The sequence below is a fragment of the Monodon monoceros genome, unplaced genomic scaffold, assembly GCF_005190385.1.
Source record: "Monodon monoceros isolate NGI ecotype Baffin Bay Population unplaced genomic scaffold, NGI_Narwhal_1 Super_Scaffold_11, whole genome shotgun sequence".
In the NCBI taxonomy this organism is placed as follows: Eukaryota; Metazoa; Chordata; class Mammalia; order Artiodactyla; family Monodontidae; genus Monodon; species Monodon monoceros.
In genome coordinates, this window is record NW_021703767.1 from 129463184 (window position 1) to 129476753 (window position 13570).

Here is a 13570-nt window from a genome sequence, read left to right on the forward strand (position 1 = left end):
AAGGAAGGAAGGAAGGAAGGAAGGAAGGAAGGAAGGAAGGAAGGAAGGAAGGAAGGAAGGAAAGGAAGGAAGGATGGAAGGAAAGGAAGGAAGGAAGAAAGAAAGAAAGAAAGAAAGAAAAGAGGGAGGGAGGGAGGGAGGGAAGAAAGAAAGAAAGAAAGAAAGAAAGAAAGGAAAGAAAGATAGAAAAAAAAGAAGATAAAGTTATTAAAATATAAAATAAAAAATTATTAAAAGTAAACAAATTAAAAAATAATTTAAAAAAGAAAAAAAGGAAGAAGAGAGAAACTAAACCAATCCACCAATGATAACAAGCGCTAAAAACTATACTAAAAAACAAACATAAACAGACAGAACCCTAGGACAAATGGTAAAAGCAAAGCTATACAGACAAAATCACACAAAGCAGCATACACATACACATTCACAAAAAGAGGAAAAGCAAATATATATATATTTTTTTTTTTAAAAAGTAAGAGAGCAACCAAATCAATAAACTAATCTACCAATGATAATAAGCTCTAAATACTGAACTAAGGTAAACATAAAACCAGAAACAAATTAGATGCAGAAAGCAAACCCCAAGTCTACAGTTGTTCCCAAAGTCCACCGCCTCAATTATGGGATGATTTGTTGTCTATTCAGGTATTCCACAGATGCAGGGTACATCAAGTTAACTGTGGAGATTTAATCCACTACTCCTGAGGCTTCTGAGAGAAATTTCCCTTTCTCTTCTTTGTTCACACAGCTCCTGGGGTTCAGCTTTGGATTTGGCCTCACCTCTGCATGTAGGTCACCTGAGGGTGTCTGTTCCCTGCCCAGACAGGATGGAGTTAAATGAGCAGCTGATTAGGGGACTCTGACTCACTCAGGCTCGGGGAAGGGAAGAGTACGGAATGTGGGGTGAGCCTGCAGCGGCAGAGGCCAGCGTGATGTTGCAACAGCCTGAGGTGTGCCATGTGTTCTCCCAGGAAGTTGTCTGTGGATCATGGGATCCTGGCAGTGGCGGGCTGCACAGGTGTGGATAGTGACCTGTGCTCGCACACAGGCTTCTTGGTGGCTGCAGCAGCAGCCTTAGCATCTCAATCCCGTCTCTGGGGTCCGTGCTGATAGCCGTGGCTTGTGCCCATCTCTGGAGCTTGTTTAGGCAGCGCTCTGAATCCCCTCTCCTCGCACACCCCAAAACAATGGTCTCTTGCCTCTTCGGCAGCTCCAGACTTTTTCCTGGACTCCCTCCCAATTAGCTGTGGCGCACTAGCCCCCTTCAGGCTGTGTTCGTGCAGCCAACCCCAGTCCTCTCTCTGGGGTCTGATCTCCGAAGCCCGCACCTCAGCTCCCAGCCCCCACCCATCCTGGCGGGTAAGCAGACAAGCCTCTCAGGCTGGTGAGTGCTGCTTGGCACTGATCCTCTGTGTGGGAATCTCTCTGCTTTGCCCTCTGCTCCTCTGTTGCTGTGCTCTCCTCCGTAGTCCAAAGCTTCCCCCCCCACCCCCCATTTCTGCCAGTGAAGGGGCTTCTAGTGTGTGGAAACTTTTCTTCCTTTACAGCTCCCTCCCAGAGGTGCAGGTCCCATCCCTATTCTTTTGTCTCTGTTTTTTCTTTGTTCTTTGGCCCTACACAGGTACGTGGGGAGTTTCTTGCTTTTTGGGAAGTCTGAGGTCTTCTGCCAGCGTTCAGTAGGTGTTCTGTAGGAGTTGGTCCACATGTAGATGTATTTTTGCTGTATTTGTGGGGAGGAAGGTGATCTCCACATCTTATTCCTCTGCCACCTTGAAGGTCCCCTGAGACTCTTTAAATAAAAGATGATGCTGTTGAAAAGTGGGCATCCATGAAGTGGAGTGGAAAGTAGCACATTTAGATCTTTATCATACCACTTCCCTCTTGAGTCTGTCCTTTGAATCACAGGCAACTTCTCAGCCAATCCACATTAACTCTGATCTTCATGAATGGGATGCAATACTTGATAGCCAATTTCTTTTGGGGAGGAGGCAACACTACCAGCAAAAGCTTCTGCCCCTGTGAAGTGTGACCTGACCCAACTGGAAGAATGCTGCTACCAACAAAACATGCCCAATCAGTGTAACCTGGAGTCCACTTATTGAAGACTCACCACAAACTTATAAGGGAACATTACCTTCATTTTACTGATGTGGAACTGAGGCTCAGAGAGGTTAAGTAACCTGCCCAAGTTCACAAAACAAGTGAGGAAAAGCCAAGATTTAAATACAAAATTGCTCGAGGCCCAATCTCAACTTCACCATTCCGCAACCCCTATATTCACCATGCTTATAAGGCTGGAGCTTGGACTCTGCAAACCAACATTTCAGTTTTTCCACGTGCTCACTTTGAGGCAATGCCAGTTGGGGGCACTAGAGGGAGACTGAAAAGTTGGTGGAGGGAGAAAGGATGTGCTTTCTCCTGTTTGCTTCCTGTTACTCTGTCACCCCAGAAATGCCTCTTCACCCCAACATTAGCATATTCTTCCTGTGTCAATAGCTGAATCTAGTTTGTAGTTTCTTTGACATGTAAAACTAGCCTCAGGAACACTTGCGCCAGCCATCCTGGGCCATCTCCTCAGAGGTCTAGGTCCCAGCCCCCAGGACCATCCTCTGAGTTTCCAAGTTTTAATAATTCTAACCTCTTCCACCTGTTTCCCCCAAACCTGGGGGGAGAGTGGCTGCATCCTGCAATTATTGTCTCTGATACCTCAGTGTTCTCTTTTTTACTTTTTCAATTATGTAGCTAACAATTCTTTAAATTTCACTCCCCACTCATGTCCTCCATTTGCCTCCATAAGGCAGAGTGGGACTGTCCCTTCCCCTTACTCAGATCCTACCAGACTAGCTTTCATTTTATTTAGGGTGTGGGGTCCTAGGAAGGAAATTGAAGTTTATCTAGTAGTGTCTGCTGGAACTTTTTGGTCACTGAGTATTCTTAATTTGATATATATTATTTTTCATCAACTCTATTGAAATATAATTTATGGAAAATAAACTGTATTACTTCAAAGGATACAATCTGATGCATTCTGACATATATATACACGGGAAACCATTGACACAATCAAGATTCACCCCCAGCCAAGGTTTCCTCATGCCCTTTTTCAGTCCCTCCCTCTACCCGGGACCCCAGACAACCAACCACTGATCTGCAATTAGCTTGCATTTTCTAGGATTTTATATAAATGGAATCATACTAGTATGCAGACTTTTGTGTCTGGCTTCTTTCACTCAACATAATGATTTTGAGATTCATTCATGTTGCTGCATTTATCAATCATTCAGTTCTTTTTATTGCTAAGTAATAATCTATTGCACAGATGTACCATAGTTTGTTTATCCATTCAAGTGTTGTTTCACATGTGGGTAATTTCCAGTTTGGGGTTACTATAACTAAAGCTGCTACGGATATTTATGTATAAATCTTTGTATGGTAAATACCTAGGCACAAAGATATGTTATTTTTAAATTGAGGTGTAACATACATAAAGTGCACAAATCATAAATATGCAGACTGACAATTTCTTATATTTATATACACCAGTGTAACACCACCCAGATTGATTTAGAACATTTTCAACACACAGAATGTCCCTCTGTTGTCCTTCCAAGTCATCAGACTCCTGCAGAGGTCATCACTATTCTGACTTCTGTCTCCATTGATTGCTTTTTCTTGTTTTGGGACACCATATAAATGGAATTATAGAATATGTACACACCCTTTGTGTCTGGCTTCTCTTGCTCAGCATGTGTGTGAAATTCAGTCATGACGTTAAGCATAATTGGAGTTTATTCTTTTTATTGAAGTGCTGTGTTACACTGTATGGATATACACTTATTTATTCCCTTGTTGATGGATATAGGGTTGTTCCCAGTTTTATTTCACTTATAAATATAGCTAATATGAACATCCTTGTACACACCCTTGGTGAACATATAATCTCATTTTTCTTGGCCCAGGAATGGAATTGTTGGATAATGGGGTAGGTTAATGTTTAGCTTTCCAAAGTGTTTTTATCAGTTTACACACCTACCACCAATATATGACAATTTCAATTACTCCATATCCTCATCAATATTTGGCATTGAGATCTTTTCAATTTTAGTCATTCTAGTAGATGTGTCATGCAATCTCATTGTGATTCTAATTTATATTTCCCTGATGAAAAATTATGTTGGGAACTTTTTCATGTACATATTGGTCATTTGGAATATACTCTTTTGTGAAGTGTCTATTCAAGGCTTTGTCCATTGTAATTGGGCTATTTATCTTTTTATTATTGATTTATAGGAGTTCTTTACATATTCTGAATATAAAGCCTTTCTTAGATTCATGTACAACAAATACATATATCCTAGTCTGTGGCTTACATTTTCATTCTCTTCAGTGTATTTTGATGAACAGAACTTATTTTAATAGTTTAATGTAACAACTTTTATGACAAGTGCTATTTGTGTCCTCTTTACAAAATCTTTGCCTATCCCAAGGTCACTTAACATCAGTTTAAGATCACTTAGCTACATAAAATTTCAGGGTTTCAAAGGCCAGGGCTCACATACTGTGTGATAAATCTTGGGTCCTACCCCCTAGTAGACAGCCCTGACATCATATATGAGGGGTGAGTGGGAGCAAGAAGAGCAGTTTGGGGCAAGACGATGGAGACAGATCTCAGGAGAGATGGAAAGGTTATGAAGGGAGATGTGGAGATGTGGAAAGACAAGATGGAGAGAAGCAGAGAGAGGAAAAGAGAAAGAGGGTGAGGAGGGAAGGGATGTCTTCCCAGCCTGAGCAAAGTGTGCCTCTGTCTCAGGAATCCCAGCACTCCGGCAAAGGAGGGACCCACCAAGTGGGCAGGACTCGAGTCAGGGAAACATAAACAAGATCAGAAGTTCCTTCCCCAGACCTCCTAACCCTCCCTTCCCTCTCTGTGCTCAGGCTAATAAGCACTTACCCTTGAAAAACACTTTTTAAAACATCGGCTGATTTTGTTATAAGAAATCTTCATTTCCCAAGAATGTGCTGAGACATCATTACATTAAGGTGTATCTGAAGCCACATCTAGGTTTCGACCAATATCCAGAAATTAAACCTGACAAAATGTGTAGTAATCATAAATGTGGACTTTGAAGTCATATAAACCTAGGTGCCTTTATTTATCCACTCCTGTCCTTGGGCAATTTCATAAACTTCTGTGAGTCTCAGTTTCTTCATCTATTAAATAAGCATTTATTTATTCATTTATTAGAAAATATTTATTGAGTGCCTATATGTGCTAGAGACTATTACTGTCCAATAAAAATTATTTACTCCCATGAAGATTGCCTTCTAAGGGGAAGCAGACAATAAACACGATGAAACAATATAATGTATAGTACGTTATACAGCGATAAGTAGGGAACAACTGGAAGAATGGATTTGCTGTTACCTAGGTGGGGAAGGCTGCAGGGGGTGCCAGATGAGGGGAAATATCAGGGCCTTTGGGTACATTATGTTTTAGATGCCTAAGGAGATGTCAAGACACTTGGATATATAAGTTCAGGGAAGAAGTGCAGATTAGAGATACACGTTTGGAAGTCACTAATGAATAAGTAGTATTCAGAGCCATAAAACTGGAGGAGATCACCCAAGGAGTGATTGTAAAGAAAGAATATGAAAATGTTGCTCCACTCACAGGGTTGGTGGTGGTGGTAATGTATGTGTGTGTGTGTGTGTGTGTGTGTGTGTGTGTGTATGAGGTTTAGTTGGATTAATACTAAGTGCTTTATTTATTGAGTGCTTAATATGCACCAGATGCTGTGCCAAGAGTTTTATATCTCTTAACTCATTTAATTTTCTAGGAAGTAAATGATATTATTTTCTCCATTTTAAAGATGTTACTGAGAAAGTTTATATTTGCCCAAAGTCATGGAATTAGTAAGTGATAAAATGGGGATTTGAACCCAGAACGCATGTCCTTAATCCATATACTTCATCTCACATAATCTAATATAAAAATCTAATACCCACTAGTCATTCTAATACGTTATAATCACTTAATTAAATGCCCCCTCCACTATATATCAGTTTGTGCCTTGGACGATAATTTGTCTGACCATTGTTTGAGATCCTCAGTTTCAAATGGGCATATTAATAATAATAATGACTCTTCTGCCCAAGTAATAGAGCCACTATAAGGGCCAAATGAGGTAATGTCTAAAGAATTATATCTCCATACCTGTTACAGAACATAATCGCTATCACTGCAAAATAAGCCTGAGTTTTGTAAATACAGGATCGGATCAAATTAGTTCTGTTCATAAAATATACACTCCACGTGCACAGAAGCATTACACTTTAGACAAATGCTATTCTTTGCATGATATGTTTGATCTTGACTCGGGACTTCAGCAACTGGCAGCTCATAAACTGGAACATACACTGAAATATGTGCAGAAATAAAAACAGAAAATTTCCACAATGGCAAGAATTTTTTTAAATCGATGTTTTGAATTGCTTTTTTCAGTTACACTATTGGAATGTCTCAACATTAAATTATCTTTTTAAGTTTCTGGACTAATGTAAAAGCACTTTAGTTGGGTAAGAATTATTTGCTTCCCTGTTTCTTGATTTTAATATTAGGAAATATCTCCATACATAATACACATTCCCATAGCTAGAAGGAATTTGACCTAGGACCTCAAATGCCTGCTTCGTGCTTTTTAAGGAGGTAAAAAATAGGTAGACAAAGTGTGGAATTTGAAGTCAGAAGACGAGCGTTAAGTTCTTTTTTAAAAAATTTATTTATTTATTGGCTGCTTTGGGTCTTCGTTGCTGCACACAGGCTTTCTCTAGCTGTGGCGAGTGGGGGCTACTCTTTGTTGCAGTGCGCAGGCTTCTCATTGCAGTGGCTTCTCTTATTGCAGAGCACAGGCTCTAGGTGCGCAGGCTCAGTAGTTGCAGCTCACAGGCTCTAGAGAGCAGGCTCAGTAGTTGTGGTGCACGGGCTTAGTTCCTCCGTGGCATGTGGGATTTTCCCGGACCATGGACTGAACCCATGTCCCCTGCATTGGCAGGCAGATTCTTAACCACTGCCCCACCAGGGAAGTCCCAAGCATTAAGTTCTAATATGCTAGCTAAACCTTTACATGGCAAGTTTAAAATATTTTTTTCTTCTCTTCACAGTGCCTGCTCACAGATATGGCAGGACGTTAAGACTTGAGCAGAACATCTCCTTGATCTTGGGTTATTTCACTGACCACCAATAAGCAGGGTTTTGTTAGGAACTTTTCACTCAAAACAATATAAGATGGAAAATACAGAACTACAATTGACTAAACATCCACTGGCCCCCCAGTTATATGCTTATCATTGTACCCCATACACTAAGGAGATAAAAAGAATAAATAAAAGTTGTGGTCCTTGCTCTCTAACAGCCACAATCTATGATCAAAACCACACATAGATGAAAAATAATTTTAAAGATTTATAAGCCAGATTTGAACAAAAATAAACAATATGAGGATGACCATGATTCTTAGTGTGTGGAGGAAACTCAAAATGAGGAAAAATTATTATAAAATCATCAGGAAAGAGTTCATGGAGGTTGATTGGAGATAGCTATATCCATCTGCACCATTTTATTTCCTACCAGACAATTTATTAGTTTCTGCAACCACAGGCCTTGGGTGATTTTGATTGACATTTCATTGCTCTGTGACTTGGTTTCTTCATTTAACAAACAGAAAATCAAACTCCTCATTTCTTATATAAATCTCAGGGTGACAGTTGGAGAACATTGGGAAATACCTCATTTTATTATTGAAGATATATTTGAGATAAAATGCGATAAATTAAATTATATGTCATAGACACTTATAACTATGATAATTAAGAGATAGCCCAGTGAGTCAACTTACCTCTGCAGCCTAAACTTAAGATAGGTAAAAATAAAGATCTTATGACAAGGTAGATTCACAGAGAATTGTGAATGAAGCTTACAAGTTTTTAAACATTTCAATCAGCATTTTTAATGTACCAGGAGTGGGATGTTGAGAAATAAATCAGTAAAGTGCTTCTAGCAAGGCAATAAGGGCTTTTTTTTTTTGAGAATTAAGGTTTTTTTAAAAATCAGGTCAAAATTAATTAACTCGATTGCTGCCAGGAGCATCTGAACCATTTTTTTTCCTGTGTTAATTGGACAGCAGAGATTTCCCTGGTGAATTCCTTAGTGAAAGGTGTAGAAGAAATTCTTCCATCTAATTCAAACTGTGAGAAATGGTCCAGGAAATGTTTGTCAAATAAATAAATCAGTAAATGAATGAATTAATCAATCATTAAAAATAGACATTTATATGCTGAAAATGATCCTGTTCTTTTGAAGGAATGATCTTTAATTAGTACTGTTTTTGTCAAGTATTTTTCTGTTCTAAAATTAAAGTTACAGGGAGTGTGGCCAAGATGGCAGAGCAGGAAGACCCTGAGTTCACCTCTTCCTGCAAGCACACCAAAAATATAACTACTTAAAGAGCAAATATCTATGAGAATGACCTGACGACTAGCAGAAAAGGTTTTCCACAGTTAAAGATATAAAGAAGGAACTACCACAAGATTTGTAGAAGTGAAGATGCAGTAGAGTCAAAACACACACTCTCAGGGAGGCAAATCACAAACAGAAGGATAATCACAATTGCAGGGGTTTTCCCAAAGGAGTGAGGGGTCCAAGCCCCACATTTGGCTCCCCAACTTGAGGGTCCTGCATGGGGAAGAAGAGCCCCTTGAATGGCTGGCTTTGAAGGCCAGTAGGGCTTGTATACATGAGAGCCACAGGGTGTAGAGAACAGAGATTCCACTTAGAAAGGGTGCATGAAAAATCTCATATGCTCCAAGACCCATGGCAAAGGCAGTGATTTGAAAGGAGCCTGGGGCAGACCCACCTGCTGATCTTGGAGAGCCTCCTGGAGAAGCAGGAGGCAATGAGAACTCCCCCTGGGGACACAGGTGCTGGCAGCAGCCATTTTGGGGATCTTGTCTACCATGAAGACACTGATACTGACAAGCACCATTTGGAGTGCTCTTGCTAGCCTAATAGTGCCCGGGGGGCTTACCTGCCCACCAGCAGGCCAGCACCAGTCCTGGGAACCCCCAGGCTGAGTAGACAGCTGCACAGGGACCTGGCTCCACGCACCAGCAGATGGCAGCCACTGCATAAGGCAGGGCCTGGCAGCCAATCAGGCCAAGTCAGTCCCACCTATCAGCTCACCCACAGTAGTCATCCCCACTACAACAGAAGGACCCACACCCACACAACTCACAAAGGAAGCACCCCTAGAGCATATAGCTTCTTTTTTTTTTTAAAGAAGATGTTGGGGGTAGAAGTTTATTTATTTATTTATTTTTGCTGTGTTGGGTCTTCGTTTCTGTGCGAGGGCTTTCTCTAGTTGTGGCAAGCGGGGGCCACTCTTCATCGCGGCGCGCAGGCCTCTCACTATCGTGGCCTCTCTTGTTGCGGAGCACAGGCTCCAGACGCGCAGGCTCAGTAGTTGTGGCTCACGGGTCTAGTTGCTCCGTGGCATGTGGGATCCTCCCAGACCAGGGCTCGAACCCGTGTCCCCTGCATTAGCAGGCAGATTCTCAACTGCTGTGCCACCAGGGAAGCCCATAGAGCATATAGCTTTGATGACCAAAGGGGAGTGTGCTGCTGGGCCCCATAAGATGTATCTTACATAAGGTCATTTCTCCAAGATCAGGGAAATGACCTACCTAATACATAGAAATAGGCACAGAGAATTAAGCACAATGAGGACAGAGAGGAACAAGTTCCAAATGAAGGAACAAGACAAAACCCCAGAAGAAGAACTAAGTGAAGTGGTGATAAGCAATATCTGATAGAGTTCAAGGTAATGATCATAAAGATGTTCAACAAACTCAGGAGAAGAATGGATGAACACAGTGAGTAGTTTAACAAAGAGTTCGAAAATATAAAGAAGAAACAAGCAAAACCAAAGGATACATAACTGAAATTTAAAAATACACTAGAATGAATTAATAGTAGTTTAGATAATACAGAGGAATGGATCAGCAGACTACAAGACAGAGAAATAGAAATCACTCAAGCTGAACAGAGAAAAAAGAAAAAAGAATTTTTTAAAATGAGAAGAGTTTAAGAGACCTCTTAGACAACATGAAGCATACTAACATTACATTATAAGGATCCCAAAAGTAGAAGGAAAGGCAGAAATCTTATTTGAAGAGAAAATTGATGAAAACTTCCCTAGTGTGGGAAAGGAAACAGAAATGCAGGTCCAGGAAACAGAGTCCCAAACAAGATGAACCCAGACAGGTTCACACCAAGACATATTGTAATTAAAATGGCAAAAATTAGAAATAAAGAGAGAATTTTAAAAGCAGCAAGAGAAAAGCAACTAGTTACATACAAGTGAACTCCCACAGGACTATCAACTAAGTGTTCAGCAGAAACTTTGCAGGCCAGAAGGGGATGGCACAATATTTTCAAAGTGATGAAGAGGAAAACCTACAACCAAGAATAGCCTACCTGGGAAATTTTATATATATATATATATATATATATATTTTTCTCTATTTTCTTGTGTTTTTGTGTATTTTATATATATGTATATAATATATATGTAATATGCGTGTGTGTGTATATATATACAGTCTGTTATATATGAAACTCATGGTAACCACAAACCAAAAAGCTATAATACATACACACAAAAAATAGAGACAGGAATCCAAACATAACACTGAAGACAGGCACAAAATCACAAGAAAAGAGAGCAAAAGAAGAAGAAAGCAACAGAAAGAACTAAAACACAACCAGAAAACAAAATGGCATTACGTATATACCTGGCAATAGTTACTTTAACTGTAATTGGACTAAATATTTTGATCAAAAGACAAAGAGTGGTGGAATGAATACAAAAGCAAGACCTATATATATGCTGCCTACAAGAGACTCACTTCAGATCTAAAGACACACAGAGACTGAAAGTGAGAGGATAGAAAAATATATTCCATGCAAATGAAAAGAAAGCTAGGGTATCAAACTTATATGAGACAAAATAGCTTTTAAAATAAAGACTGTAATGAGACAAAGAAGGACATTACAAAATGTAAAGGGATCAATTCAAGAAGAAGATATGACAATTGTAAATATAAATGCACCAACCTAGGAGCACCTAAATACAAAATGCAAATATTAACAGACATAAAGGGAGAAATTGACAGTAACACAATAATAGTAGGGGGATTTAACACCCCACTTACATCAATGGATAGATCATCCAGACAGAAAATCAATAAGGAAACAGTGGCCTTAAATGACACATTAGACCAGAAGAACTTAATAGATATATACAAAGGCAAAATACACATTCTTTTCAAGTGCACATGGAACATTCTGCAGGATGGATTGCATGCTAGTCCACAAAACAGGTCTCAATAAATTTAAGAAGACTGAAATTATATCAAGCATCTTTTCCAATCACAATGGTATGAGACTAGAAATCAACTACAAGGAAAAAAACTGCAAAAAACACAGACACATGGAGGCTAAACAATGTGCTACTAAACAACCAATGGGTCACTGAAGAAATTAAAAAATACCTAGAGACAAATGAAAATGGAAATGCAGCAATCCAAAATCTATGGGATGCAGCAAAAGCAGTTCTAAGAGAAAAGTTCACAGCAATTCAAACCTACCTCAGGAAATAAGAAAAAATCTCAAATAAATGATCTAACCATACACCTAAAGGAAGTAGAAAAAGAAAAACAAACAAAACCCAAAGTTAGTAGAAGGAAAGAGATCATAAAAATCAGAGCAGAAATAAACGAAATAGAGACTAAAAAGAAAAAGACAAAGAAAAGATCAATGAAACTAAGATCTGGTTCTTTGAAAAGAAAAATAAAATTGATAAAACTTTATCCAAACTCATCAAGAAAAAAAGAGGGCCCAAATAAACAAACATAGAAATGAAAGAGAAGTTACAACCAACATCACAGAAATACAAAGGATCACAACAGATTACTACAAACCATTATATGCCAATAAAATGGACAACCTAGAAGAAATGGATAAATTCCTAGCAATGTACAATCTCCCAAGACTGAATCAGGAAGAAATAGAAAATCTGAACAGACTGATTACTAGTAAAGAAATTGAATCAATAATTTTAAAAAATCTCCCAACAAACAAAAGTCCAAGACCAGAGAGCTTCACAGGTGAATTAAACCAAATATTTAAGGAAGAGTTAATGACTATACTTTTCAAACTATTCCAAAAATTTGAAGAGGAAGGAATGCTTCCAAACTCATTCTATAAGGCCAACATTCACACTGATAACAAAACCAGGCAAAAACACCACAGAAAAAGAACATTATAGGCCAATATCCCTGATGAACATGGATGTAAAAATCTTCAACAAAATATTAGCAAAAAGGATCAAACACCATAATCAAGTGGAATTTATCCCAGGGATGCAAGGATTATTCAATATCTGCAAATCAATCAATGTGATACACCACATTAACAAACTGAAGAACAAAGATCATATGATCATCTCAATAGATGCAGAAAAAGCTCTTGACAAAATTGCACATCCATTCATGATAAAAGCTCAATAAAGGGAACATATCTCAACACAATAAAGGCCATATATGACAAGTCTACAGCCAACATCATATTCAGTGGTGAAAAGCGGAAAGCATTCCCTCTAAAATAAGGAACAGACAAAGATGCCCACTCATGACACTTTTATTCAACCTAGTATTGGAAATTCTAGCCACAGCAATCAGACAAGAAAAAGAAATTTTAAAAATCCAAATATGGGGACTTCCCTGGTGGAGCAGTGGTTAAGAATCTGCTTGCCAATGCAGGGGACACGGGTTTGAGCCGTGGTCCGGGAAGATCCCACATGCCGTGGAGCAATTAAGCCCATGAGCCACAACTACTGAGCCTGTGCTCTAGAGCCCACGTGCCACAACTACTGAAGTCCGTGTGCCTAGAGCTCATGCTCCGCAACAAGAGAAGTCACTGCAATGAGAGGCTTGTGCACCGCAATGAAGAGCAGCCCCCACTCGCTGCAACTGGAGAAAGCCTGCACCCAGCAACAAAGACCCAACACACACACACACACACACACAAATAATCTGAACTGTAAAAGAAGTGAAACTGTCACTGTTTGCAGATGACATAATACTATATATAGAAAATCCTAAATACACCACCAAAAAACTATTAGAACTAATATTATCAAAAAGATAACAAATAACAAGTGTTAATCAGGATGTGGAAAAAAGGGAACTGTCATGCACTGTTGGTGTAGATGTAAATTGGTGCAGCCTCTATGGAGAACAGCATGGAGGTTCCTCCAAAATTAAAAATAGAACTACCGTATGATCCAGCAATGACTCTTCTGGGTATTTTTCTTAAAAAAAAAAAAAACAACCAAAAGCCTAATTCAAAAAGATACATGCACCTTTATGCTCATTGCAGCATTATTCACAATAGCCAAGATATGGAAGCAACCAAAGTATTCATCGATAGATGAGTGGACAAAGAAGATGTGGT